This window comes from Neophocaena asiaeorientalis, unplaced genomic scaffold (assembly GCF_003031525.2).
Source record: "Neophocaena asiaeorientalis asiaeorientalis breed wild unplaced genomic scaffold, Neophocaena_asiaeorientalis_V1.1 scaffold164, whole genome shotgun sequence".
Lineage (NCBI taxonomy): Eukaryota > Metazoa > Chordata > Mammalia > Artiodactyla > Phocoenidae > Neophocaena > Neophocaena asiaeorientalis.
Window position 1 is genome coordinate 640,568 of NW_020173727.1, and position 13,807 is coordinate 654,374.

Sequence of the window (13,807 nt, forward strand, 5' to 3'; positions counted from 1 at the left end):
AGAAAACAAGAGTTCATTGGGTTGGCAATGGTTTGGCTATCCTGTTATTTTTTACTGAGCTGTTGAAGGTTCTCTCTAACATGGCTTATTCTGAAAGCCATCTGGGACTGTACAGAGAGCATAGCAACAGATTTAATGTCATCCCCACATGTAGGCATGCCCACATCTATTAGCAAACCACTGTTTTAGTCCCCTCACATTCATATGCTTTCGAGATAGCTTTCTGAAGTGTTTCGTTAAAGGAGGAGTATTCATAATGTCACTGTCAAATCAGTATGATAAGCAGGATTAACCAAGCCATGGAGTCTGTTAGAAGGTATTTTTGAGCCATTTAGGCTTAGAGAAGTGGGCTTTGATGACAGTTGAAAAGCAGCTTTCACATGGGAACAAGCGTTCCCATTTAGACAATGGATGCATAGGTTCGTTGTATATATTACCATATATACATATATTACTATATATATACATATACATATCTATATCTCACTATTTTTGAGACTGAGAGATATTAGACAATTATACACTATACACTGGATGAAAGTGCGGGCTGAATCAATGAAAATTACATTATAGATTTAATAAAAGAATTTTTCTTTAAAGGTAAGGAAGTACATAAAATAACTCAAAGGAGGCCAACCAAGTATGACTTAGTAGAGCCTCGGAATTATGCAGAAAGAAGAATTAGCTATGATTAACACACCAGTTGATCTTAAAACATGTGTATAAACTATTACATTTAATCATCTTCCCAGAGACTCTCTGAGGAAATTTTGTTTAGGGATGGTTTGCAGGCCGCTTCCAGCTTCATTCCTTTTTGGATGAGCAGAGTCGAGTCTAAATTGATGAAGTTTTCCTCTGTATCCATGTCGATGAAGATGTTTGCATTTCCCTAGAAAGTACCTCCTAGTTGAAGCAGAGACAGACTTTAATGAACTCCTCAGATCTTCTAGCTGACCCTTTTGACTTGCATGAACACAGATAGGTTACATCTGCCCATCTCACTGCTGTCAGGCAGGAACACTGCTTATCAGCGTAATAAAAACATATGGCCAGTCTTGTACAGAAACAGCCTAAATCTTGAATTACCTGACTTTATGTTGCAAGAATCAAGAAGGATGATTATTGAGATCGTTGAGAGGAAAGCTACATTTCATTATTAGTTTATCCACTATGGGCTAGACTTTCCAAATGTAGAATACTGGTGGCTTATTAGAAAACAAAAAGGAAAGAAAAGAAGAATAGAAGGATGGGCATGACGAAACTAAACCAAGTTTGTAACTGGTCATATTAAATATTTATTGTACATGTGTTATACATTGTATTGTAAATATAAATGTTGTACATGTGAATGAGTCTGTGACTTCTGTCACTGAGAGAGGCAAGTTGGCAAGGGAGAAGCCACCCAGCTGGAGGGGCACCAGGGAGATCACTGACTCTGTGCACCTGCGTCCAGCAGGTCAGTGTGGGAAGAGCCCAGGCGTGTGGTTCTTGGTCCAGATCAAGATGATATCATCAGATGGTGATGTCTCAGTTTCCTTTGGTGTTCTTTCCATCTGTTTACTCTCTCTTGCTCTCCAGCAGTTCTTCCATCAATGCTGTAAAACACATTCTATTTGTAGAGGTTTATCTATTCAGATCGAGTTATGAGATGGGATGACTTCCAGTTTTTTTAAGCAATGCCCAGATTTTCATAGCACGTTCAGGTAGACTTATTCCAATGTCCTTTAGCTGCGGCCAAAAGACCTCCTATTTTGAAATTCCTTTGTCATTATACCCAGGATCCAGAACAAACCTTAGAGCTCGTTTTTTCCTCCTACGTCAATTATGAAAGTTCTTCTGGTATATGGGTTCCTAGAGCAGACAAACGAAGGTTGAAGTCCAAACTAAGGCTAGTGTGTTCTAAAACCAGAAAAATGACCCATTTCTGTCTCATTCAAACAAGATCACACGTGCACATATATACCCCATTAGTTACTGCAGAGTTTTCAACCTCAGGATTGCTGATAGTTTGGCCAGATAACTCTTTGTGGTGGAGGCTGTCCTGTGCATTGTGTGATGTTTAGCAGCATCTCTGGCCTCTACCCACTAGATGCCAGTAGCATCCCAGCAATATCTCCCGACATTTCCAAATGTCCCCTGGGGAGCAACATCACCCTTGGTTGAGAAGCATTGGTACTGCAAACAGGGGTAACAGTGTAGGTGAATCCAGAAATAAACACCTGTGGTACTAGTAACAGTAACTTGACTCTTAAGACAGTGATTAGATGAAGCAGGAGGGTAAAGTGAGGCTGACCTTTGCTGATGTAAAAAGTGACAGGGTGGGGGAACTTCCCTGGTGGTCCAGTGGTTAAAACTCCTTGCTTTCACTGCAGGGGTCACGTGTTCGATCCCTGGTTGGGGAACTAAGATCCCACATGCTGCACGGTGTGGAAAAAAAAAAAAAAAAAAAAAGACAGAGCAGAAGCCTCTGGATTTAATTGAATGTATTTCTATATTTTCATTGCCTAGCCCTAGAAAAAAATTGTAAAGGCATATTATATCTCGATCGATTCACGTCAACTAAACCGTCTTTGCTTTAGTTGCTGGGAAGCTAGAAATAAATTTGTACCCCATCTCTAACAGCATGTGGTTCTTGAGTAATAAACTTTCTCCTGACTTTGTCTTATATGTCTACTACCTTTATGTGTTTTGGATTATTTAGCATGTATGTGTGTAAACTACTTCCAATCCTCTTTTGGAAGGAGACAGGAATAAATACTTAGATATATATACGTACATACACAGATGAAATGGACTGATTACATAGCTTCAGATCTAAAACTTACTTTGGTTATCTGCAGTGAGATGAGTGTTGCATTGTTTCCAACAGTGACATTGCCTTGTCTGTTTCTAAAATCCCACAGAATTCCTGCTTTATTGACTGGCTTAATCTGTCTTGGTAGTGTTTGGGGCTCTCTCAGACCTCTGAAAGGAATAGTGAAGGGAAAACTCGAAGTAAACGTGTAGAACATTTTTAGTCTTCTCCTTGCAAGTCAGTGATAACAGTAATTTATAATTTTGTAGGTAATAAGCAGTAATTGAGGCACAACATGGTTATATTCCTTACAGTACAGTAGTCTTTGGGTTGGTCTGAAAGGCCAATGATGATTCTATCAAAAAAAAAAGTCCTTTTAAAATCAGACCTGAAGGAAGTATGAAAAGGATTACTGTCTTTTAATAACATGGGGCATTCTCTCTTTCCAACTGAAAAGAATTAAATTTTGTTTAGATGATTTCTTTAAAGTAAAATATTTGAAGTGAGCTAAACAAACATTATAAAGCTTCGGTGCAAATGCTGTTTCCTGCCAAAGTATGAGCTATAGCCTAAAGCGAGTCCTGCTTTCCCTGAGCTGAGTGTGATGGGATCATGAGTTGGGGGCCAAGAAGGCCACTGTCTGTTGTATGTATAGCACTTGGTTTGTGTGAAATGTTATCTTACTGTGTGTTGGCAAACAGTAGGTGGAATCTTGACCTAGCCACCCAACAGAGACCTGAATCAGATAAATTCTTTGCTGGCTGAATGTCTGTTTTCAGACATGGAAATGGTACTTAGTGGCAAAGTTTTCCCTGATAAAAGAGGGAGGTGTGTGTGTGTGTTGGTGTGTGTGTGTGTATGTGTGTGTGTGTGTGGAGAGAGAGAGAGGGAGGGAAAGAGAGACTGACTTTGAGAAAGAATTTAGTCTCTTAACCATCTACAAGACCAGAGGCAACCAAAGGCAGTCCAGACATTGATGCCCCATCTCCGGTCTTATAGATTCATTAAGCTGTGCCTGTAGCTACATCAATCCTCATCATCAGAATCCCAACCCCAAAACAAAGTTCACGATTACGTAATACAGAGGAGGGTAGGGTATTCTGAGCACAGATGTGCATTTAATTGAAATAACCTCAACTACATGTCCCACAAGTAACAGGAAATATCAGATTTCAGCAACTCAGGGTACAAGGAGGCTCACAGTTGCCAGGTGACTTTTTAAAACCCCCAAGTGTTAGATTTCCAGCTGTGCACAGCACTGGGGTGCCTGCTGTCTGAAAGGGGCCCTGCCTGCTGTGTGCACCCACCACGGGCACGGTGGAATTGCCCTGCCTGGTCTTAGCCCACCTTTTTTAAGTCCCTGAGCATCCCTACAGCGATCTCCAATTAAAGAGTGGTTGTAAGAAGGGGAATGCAACAACTTAATGAAACAGTGACCTTCGGGTCCATTTTATGAGAAATCTCCACTGACAGAGGTTCCGCAAATTAGTAATTCTGTGTTTGAGCCTCCAAGACTGTAAGCAACTCCAGGTCCCTTAACACCAAGAGTCTGTCTTTAACTCAGGAAAGCAAGGAAATTTGAAACCGGAGCTCAAGATGCTTGTAGAATAAGAATTTGTGGTGTTGACTTTAGCCCTGCCGAGGAGGAGGAGGAGGAGGAGCAGGAGGTGTTAAGCTAAGTGGCCACTGAAGTTAGCCTCCAGCATCTGGAGGTAGGTTTGTCACAGCTCCCAAGGCCCAACCAGCAGACAGGGTGGCAAATAAAACCCAACTGTACCACACGTGGCGGCTGGGAAACCCCACGCAGGCAGAAGCAGCATTGGAAGGGTGTGAGGAAATCGGTTTGTTTTCCATTTTATATGCTGTTCTTTTCTACGGGATACTGTTACCTTCAATGTTCTGGCTGTAAATTGATGCAAAGTTGGAGGAGCCTGAGGTTATTAGGGGTTATTATCCACCATGTATTGTCAGTTTCTACAGAGTGTTAGTAACTTTGTCAGTTCTGACTGTTTAGTTAACAGTCATCATCATGGAACAATAATGGCAGTCATTGTAATAGCAGCAGCAGCTAATATTTATTTATATTAATAAACAGCCCGAACACTGTCCTGGGCTATCTTTGATCTTATTTGATCCTCACATCCATTTCATGGTCAAGAAATGTTATTAGCTCCATTTTACAGCTGAGGGAACTGAGGCTCAGAGGTTAAGAATGATGCCCAAGGTAGGTAGTGGAGCCCAAATTCCTCCAATGAAGTCTGGCCCCAGGGCCTGGGCTGGAGTTTCTACCATTGACTTCTTAGTCATTTTGTTCGGTTTGACAACCAGGTGCAGTTAGGAAGGGAAGAGAAGGTCCGAAGGGCTTTACAACTGGTGGGGATTAGAGATTGGAGAAGGATTTTAGGAAGAGTTTCCAATTTGATAGTGTTTCCCTCCACGCCACCCAGGGAGAAAGGCAGACTCAAGTGCCCACGTTTTCATCTACCTGGCGACACCTCCACCTTTCTGCTCAGGTCCAGAACAGTTCGTGACTCAAACTGGCGTGGTTTTTCCATGTCCGCTCATTTTTCCAGGTATTTTTTTTCCTTCTGGCAACTCAAGGTGGAGGTATTTCCAGCAGTAAGTGAAGATCTCCCCAAAATTTCTTACTTACAGTGATAAAATACATATAGTTTTAAGTTTGAAATCACTGTGTATAAATTCCATTAGGAGTAAGAAAGAGCAGAATTGCTCTGCCAGTCAAGCTCATCATCATTTTAGCATCATGGAATTGTATAAATGAATGGACCTTAACTATGAGGTCAACCTTTCTACTTCTTAGGTGAGGAAACTGGGGCTCACAGTAGTATTAACTTGAAGGGCTATGATGAAAACCTGCATTTTTTTACCTCCTTCTCCAGTATTCATTCTGTAATATCATATGGCCTCCCTGGTTTTTTGCTTGGGAAAGTATTCTTAATACAGATATACCATTATTAAATCATTCAGTTAAAAGTTACTCTCTTGCCTAATTTTGAAAGAATATATCTTTATACATAAAGATATGTATAAATTCATTATTAGACATCTGGCACATTTAGCCAAGGCTGCCATCTTGAATCTCAAGGAAGATGCAAATACCCAGTTTTTAAAGAAACTTGTGACCAGAACCTCTTAGAAGTGGTGCACCTAAACTACCCCTAAGTGACAAAACAAAGAATACAAATCCCAAACTCTGAGACGTATACTTTGTGGGAAAAACTGTATAATAAATTACACATGACTATGCAAAGCTGAGGCAGATTTATACCTCTCTGGAGGTCACATCTCCTCTGAATCAAATAAGAACAACAAAAAATTGCTACTCTGCTGCCACTACAATTGCTCCTATTACCAGCCACGATTTATTGAATGTAAATCTCTGTCAGGCATTGTGATAAATGCTCTCCGTGCATTCTGTCACTTAATCCTCACAATGATCCATGCAGTGGAAGCTATTTTACAAATGAGAGATCTGAGGGTCTGAGAAATTAAATAAGGTGAGGTCAGCCAATAGCCTGGTCCATGTGACTCCAAAGCCCAAACTTTAAGCACTATTATATGTTCTTTGTTGACTACATTTTTACTCATTTTGGAGGTTTACCACGAAATATATATGAAGTTTGCCAATTTCTTTCTTCTGTACATGATTAAGGGCTTCTATTTGAGAGCAGTTGTATTTGCTCACTTTTTAAAACCTTATCTATGTTTCTGAGGTCACTTCACCTCTTCAGCTTTTTGGATTACGATACTTGAATTCTAACCTTCCTTGGGAGTTTGGAGATATGACTCATTAGCTGCGCTCAGTGGTTCCCTTTGATGTGAAATTCATATTTATGAGTAGTATCATCCTTTTCCTTATCGCAGTCCCCTTCTTGGTTAATGCTCTCCACCCCCAACCATTGCTCCTTTCCTCTGCTCTGCCCTTTCATATCTCTCCTGAGTACACACATCTGTTCTGCTTTTACTTTACACCTTTTCATCCTGTGAGCTCACAGCCCTGCCTGCATCTGCAGTTACTCTCTCATTTTGGTTTCACATTTGTCCAAACTTCCAGGTCCTTAACATAGGACTTCTTGACAAGATATGAATATGGTAGGTCTCAGCTTCTAAATTTTTTGGAGAGTACATTCTTCTTTCACAAAGGAATGTATTTGAATTTGATTAACAGTTGCTACCTTTGATTCTATAAATTATCTGGGTTGGGAGTTGGATGGAGAGATCAATGGCTGTTTCCAGCCCCTATCTGTTGACTGAATTTTGGCACCCCCTTTATCCCAGCTGCACATGTTTTGAGTCTTAATGTTATTTCTCATACTTTGGGCATTTCTCTCCCTTGTTGATAATCAGTCATCAGGTCTGGTTGATTGTCTCTTTGCGTGTTTTTTTTCTAATAAATAATTTCTTTCCCATTCCCACGGCAGCCAGAACCTCATCCTATTGCCTGCAACTAACTCTGTCTTTTCTCCGTCGGCCCCTTCTGCATACCGCTGTCGGAATCCAAACTTGGCTTTCATGAAACCAATACCGGCTTCCTTCACTGGTCTCTCTCAGAATTTCCCAAAGTTTGTTTTATAAAACTCTAGTGCTGAGGGATAGTAATGAATAAGATTTTCAAAACAAGGTTCTATTATTAAATACATTAGGGAAATGCTGGGTCAAGTAAACTGAAATTTGTTTCCTCACTGCAGAATTCGCAGAGCCCTTTCTATGCCAGTGTGCAGGGTAGACTTGCAGGAGGATGATGGAGCGTAGAGTCCCTCCCAAGCTAATTTGGGCTGCAGAGGATTTTTTATTTCTACTTATTTTGGCAGAGTAACAGGCAGGATTGATGTTTCATAGGAAACATGTTAAGAAATGCTGGTTATCTGGAATACATTTAAACTTCTCAGGCTGGCAATAAATCTCAGGCCAATTTATTTAGACGGCTTGGGTGTCTTACATCTCCTGAAGCAACTACCCACTCTGGGCAGATCAGTCTCCTGCTATTCTTGTGCAAGCTGCCTTCTCTCCCATGTCCACGACTTTGTTAACATTCTTCTTTTGGTCTAGCGGCTTACTCCATTCTACCCCCAAATCTACATTTGTATGTCTTTTATAGATGAACTAAACTCACATTGTCTTTTCAACACATTTACATTTTATAAGTATGTTACAGTCTTATCCAGCCCTATTTCAGCAGGCAGTGGGTATCTACTTGCTAGATTTGCATAGCATTTATAGTAATACAACTAATAATGACTACTCTCTAAGCATCTATTATACTTTGGGCACTTTTGCAATGCTATCTTTGACTTTATAACCACCCTGCAGAGTAGTTGTTCTTCATCTCATGTTACAGGTGAACAGACTGAGGTTATACAGGTAGTGTGCGCGTGTTTTTGTAGTCATTGGGTAGCAAGACTGGGATTCAAACCCAGGGCTCTCTTCTAAGCAACTTACTTAATGTTCACAAAGCTCTAAGGTGGCTTTAAAGCTGGAAGATAGGTTAATTTAGAGATGTGAAACCCATCTTTTCACTCAGGTAAGAAGTCCTCTTTACTGATAGATAGCAATTTCTAGTTTAAAGAGGGCAGACATTTTAAGGTCAGAGCTTGGATGATAGAGTGGCAAAAATGCATCTTCTATAACAAGTTTGTATTAACACTCAATGAGTTTCCAGCATTCTGGAAGGTGCCCTGGAGGACATGGATAAAAAGCTGATACAGACCCTGAGTTTAGGAACTTGTAATGTGGTTGGGGAGATGAAATGTAAACACATTAAATGAGAGAACCATGTCATATAGTTTTTAGTTAACTTCTAGATAGGTATCGTTAAACTGAAGTTCATGAACTCTTAGGAGGTCATTGATCAGTCTTAGGAAAGGGTGTCTGTGAGCCTCTAGATTTGAGTGGATATACTCATGTGCACTTGGAAGGAAGAGTGTCTATACATTTCTTCAGATTCCCCCAAAGCTCTCTAATCCCAGTTTCTTAACAACAATGACTACGTAGGTTGCTGTGGTATAGGGTGTAAATGGAAACATCAAGTCATGGTGTGGGAGGCACTGGCTTCAAAGCCACAGAGATTGGGTTGGACTCTATCTTTACTGCTATTGGCTGGGTGACCACGGGCAACAAGGAAACCTCTCCAGACTCATTGCTAAGAAAGTAGGGTAATAGTATATACCATGTGTAGAGAAATAGTGAGGATTAAAGGAGATAGTGAAAATATGGAAAACATCTGGCATGGTACCTGGTGTAACCTAGTCACTCCAGACCAAGTTGCCTTGACTTTTGCTAGATTTATTAGTTTCCTATTGCTGCTGTAACAAATTATTACAAACTTAGTGTCTTAAAAACAATACACATTTATTATCTTAAGTTCTGGAGGTCAGAAGTCTGAAATGGATCTGAATGGGTCAAAATCAAAGTATTGGCAGGGCTGCATTCCTTCTCGAGGCTCTAGGGGAGAATACGTCTTCATGCCTTGTCCAGCTTCTAGAGGCTGCCCATTTTTCTTGATGTGAAGCCTTCTTTCATCTTCAAAGCCAGCAATGGCAAGTTGAGTCCTTCTCATGCTGCAGCACTGTGTGACACTCACTTTCCTGCCTTCTTGCTTCATTTATAAGGACACTTGTGATAACATTTATCCTGCCTGGAGATAAATACCCAGGATAATCTCCCCATCTCAGGGTCAGCTGGTTAGCAACCTTAATTTCATCTGCAGCCTTAATCCCTTGTCCTGAGAGCATTAGTTAATTATTCAATTAATTACTTGATTAAGCAAAATTCTGTTGAATTACCTGCTGTACACCATTTATTACACTTAAATATTTTAGTGAGTTTAGCGTGGGCAGTTTATTTTCCTCCACTGAAATTTATTCTTTAATTAATTAACCCATTCAATTAACAAATATTTGATACCTAATATGTATTATATAAACCAGGCATTGCTATGAGTAATGCATAGATGAATCCGTTTACCATGTATATAAATGTAGATTCCCCCAATATACAAGCCAGTGTGCCACGCACTGAGAAGTATACACAAAATTTACGTGTAAGGAGTTTAAGGCCTGTTTTAGGAGTTAAGGATACATTACAACTAAAAGCTGTAGTTGGGTGGAAAGTGATTTATCATAAGCGTTCTGTGGGTATGATGACCATATTTTTAACCTTTAACCTTTTAACCTTCAAACTGAAAAACATAGTGTGACTGTAAGATAGAGTATTTGAATTTAAGAAAAGTCCCAGAAAAGATGAGCTGTGTGGTCAGTTTTGCTTTGGGGACTTACAGGAAAGAGAAGCGACTTTGGCTGAGGCGTGGGGAAGGTTGGCACATGAGCTGATGAACTCCAGTGCTGTGAACTGAGGTGTGGGGCAGGCACAGCCCACTGCACCAACCAAGATGAGAGGTGGGGAAGCCCTGGGCTTAGCTGGGGAGGCCGTAATAGGATGTCAGCCTTGGCTTTACGTTTAAATTTAGTTCAAATTAGATCTCGAAGGTAAAGATGCTCCCTGTTCTCTTCTGTTTGAAGTTGGTGAGGATATGAGTTTATGGAAATTATATGAAAAGAAATTTATATTCTTAACAGTATCCCTACCAAACCTTTTTTTTTTTTTTTAATGTTACTTTCAGGTGCCTACTCAACTTTTTTAAAAAATCAGCTTTTTATTTGTAGATTTGTAAGTCTGTCTCATAGATTAGGGTTGGGTGGAAAGAAACCTGCTATGACCTAACCCCACATTTACACAGTAAAGTCAGATTAAGTTTTGATTTAAGAAGCCAAGGATGTAAAATCTGAAAGGAATCCAGGTGCCCCTTGGTGGAGCTTCTGTTGGCTTTGAGGTCCCCTGGGGGCAGCAGCTGTCAGGGACACCTCTGAGAGAGGCCATAGCCTCCTGTGTGGGGAAGTTCAGTTCCTGCTGGATCACACACAGCCTGTTTATATTGGAGGCTTACATCATGTCAGGAGGAGCCTAGACAAACAGCATAAGGGTTTGTGTTCAGGACAGCATTTCTAACCCCAGCCTTTTCTGGTTCTTGACCCGAACTTGGCATTATCATGGCTCTTACCCACCTGGGATTCCCAGGAGCCCCTGCATGACCCAGTGGCGCCGGAGTCCCACAGGGCCCGTTTTACTGCAGTTTATGTTGAGGAAAGTTTAAAGCCATGTTTTTCATTTGATAGACCTTCCTCATGGTTAGAACACTACTCTGGAAAGGTACTGTTCTGTGTAGTAGTGTGGTATTCTCTTTGCAGAGAATAATGGACTGAGGATGAAAGTCATTTTCTGTGTTTTCAAAGTGACTTTAGTAACTGGGGAAATCTTACGGTAAGTGAAGAGGAAATAAAATTTCATGTACAGGATAATCTTAACTATGTTAAAATGTACACAGACACACAGACACACACAGACACACACACACACACACACCCCAAAATGGTAAACAGTAATTATTTCTTGTTGGCGGAACCGTGAATGATACTTTTTTTATTCTTATGCTTTTCTGTTTTTGTTTTGTTGTGTTTTGAGGGAAGGGGGTTAGAGTCTTCTCAGTTTCTCTTATTTTTTATGACATGAGGTTGTATAATTTTCCCTTAATTTTCGCTGATGGATGTTTTGAGAATAATCACTGTTCTCAGAAGGAAGGCATCTTATTAGAGTAAATATACCCACGGGAGAAATAAATGTACCTGATGAGGTTAAGAGAAAAACATTGGAATTTTGTTTTCAGAAGCAGCCCGACTCTATTAATTCTCATAGCTGTCTTATTAAAATAGGTAAAATCAAAGAGATATGTTTTAATCCAGTATTTTTATTTTTTAAAACAAATGTCCGGGCTTCCCTGGTGGCGCAGTGGTTGAGAGTCCGCCTGCCGATGCAGGGGACACGGGTTCGTGCTCCGGTCTGGGAAGATCCCACATGCCGCAGAGCGGCTGGGCCCTTGAGCCACGGCCGCTGAGCCTGCGCGTCCGGAGCCTGTGCTCCGCAATGGGAGGGGCCACAGCAGTGAGAGGCCCGCGTACCGCAAAAAAACTTATTCCAAGAGTACACATAGTGATTATAAATAATAAAATGTAAATGTAAATAATAATGTATATACACATAAACAAGAAAGAGGAAAATAAATGTCACACGTAATTTCATTACCTAAGAGAAAAAAGTCTTAATATTCTACTCTTTTTTTTTTCCAGTTCCTAGACATTGTATACATATTACTGAAAACAAAACAAAAATGACGTCTGATAATTTGACTTAAAAGACTATGAAAGCACATACCACTGCTTGTAAACTGGCTTTTTCTCTCCATCGTCTGACTTAAACATATTCAGGCAAGGATAGTTATGGAAGGGTCTGTTTATTTAGCTCTAACTGCCACTCCAGGCTTTCCAGAAGAGTGTGACCAGACATCAGAACATCTTGGACTGTGACTCATTTCACTGGGTCTGCTGAGCAAAAATTATATGAGGATACAGTGTTCATTTTTGTCCCCTAAGTGTTTCTATAGTTTTTTTTCCTTTTCAGCGAGGCAGATTTTTTAACCCTGAGATTCTCACTTTCCGTCATTCTCTGTGCATGTGTTCGCTGCTCCTGCATGGACACCTCGAGGATCTGGCATGGGGACCTTGAGGTGCCAGGAAAAAGGGCCAAGGTTTCAAAATTATATTAGTTTGTGATAAAAATGTCCCAAATGAAACACATAATTCTCAGGCATCTTCCTCATCATGAAATTTTGTTGGCTTCTTCTATATTGCCCTTATACAGAAAAATCATCCTGATCTCCAGACCCTTCTCTTCCACAAGTTATGGCCTCTTGAAAAATATCTTTCCTGACAGCCCTGCTCACACATGATTTCCCTTGCCCGGTCTCCCTGGATGTCCCTCACAGCTTCCTGCCCAGCTATGAGTAAGCTCAGATTTCCCTAGGGCCCCAGGGCCATTCTATAGGCAGTATATTTTCTGTTGCTTCTTTGAGGATTTGGTTTGTCACATAATTGACCTTATCTACATGTACCCACATCTTGACTCTTAAAAACAAAACACAGGGACAACAAAAATGAAAACAGAAACATAAGGCAGAAGAAAAAAATTATCGCTCATGGTTCTACCACCAAGAAACAATCTCAGTTTACAATTTTGGGGTATGTGTGTGTTTGGATATTTATTTTAACACAGTCAAGATTATCCTATAGATAGAATTTTGTTTCCTATTTTTCACTTAATATGGCATAAGCATTTCTTCAATCATGAACATTATTTACAGACTTTTTCAATGACTAGATAATAGTTCATTTTATGGATTTACTACCAAGTGCTTAGCTGTTTGTTTAATGTTAGGAGACAATCTAAATATCCATTTTCTTACAATGTGTCCATGATCAGTAGGCATGAAGAATAGTGCTAGGGTATGTAGTGAATTCTTGGTAAACGTTAGCTGATACTGTTTTTGTTAGTTGTCATTTTGATGCAGTTGGGGTCAGAACACCTGGAGAAGCTGTATGTTGTTCCCTACAGATTCCGGGCAGAAGGTGTAGGCATGCCCTGTGCCTGCTCACAACTGAGAGAGGATTTCTCAGGAATATAATTGCAGCTCCTTCACTTGTGCCTTGGCCTTTGCCAGCTGAGGTCCATCTATTTCAAGCTCAAGAGCTCAAAAGCATTGATTGGTTCTGAGTTTTCTTGACAAGTATGTGGCATTAAAAACTCTGAAAAAGCCCTTTTCTTGAATTTGGTGCATCTGGCGGTCAGGTTAACATTTAGTTCTTTGGGGGCACATGGTAGCATTAACTTTGAACTATTATAATTCTCCTGATGCCACTTGAGGTGTCCCAAAGAACGGCCTTGCTCCCTGTCAACCAAAAAGCACCATCTTCATCCCAGGGAAGGATTCCATTTGTCAGACTGTGAGAGCAATGTGTGATAGGACAATTTTGAAGTAATCACATGGAGAAAGGACTGGAAAATGCAGTATGGGGTGGTTAGATAGGTGGGAACGCTAGTTGGGGG

The 13,807-nt window shown here is 40.5% G+C and overlaps 1 protein-coding gene across 1 annotated transcript in view; it reads left to right on the forward strand.

The window, feature by feature from the left end:
* Positions 1-13,807, forward strand: part of BMPER (BMP binding endothelial regulator) — a 252,693-nt gene that overhangs the window by 154,586 nt on the left and 84,300 nt on the right. The window lies entirely within an intron of this gene.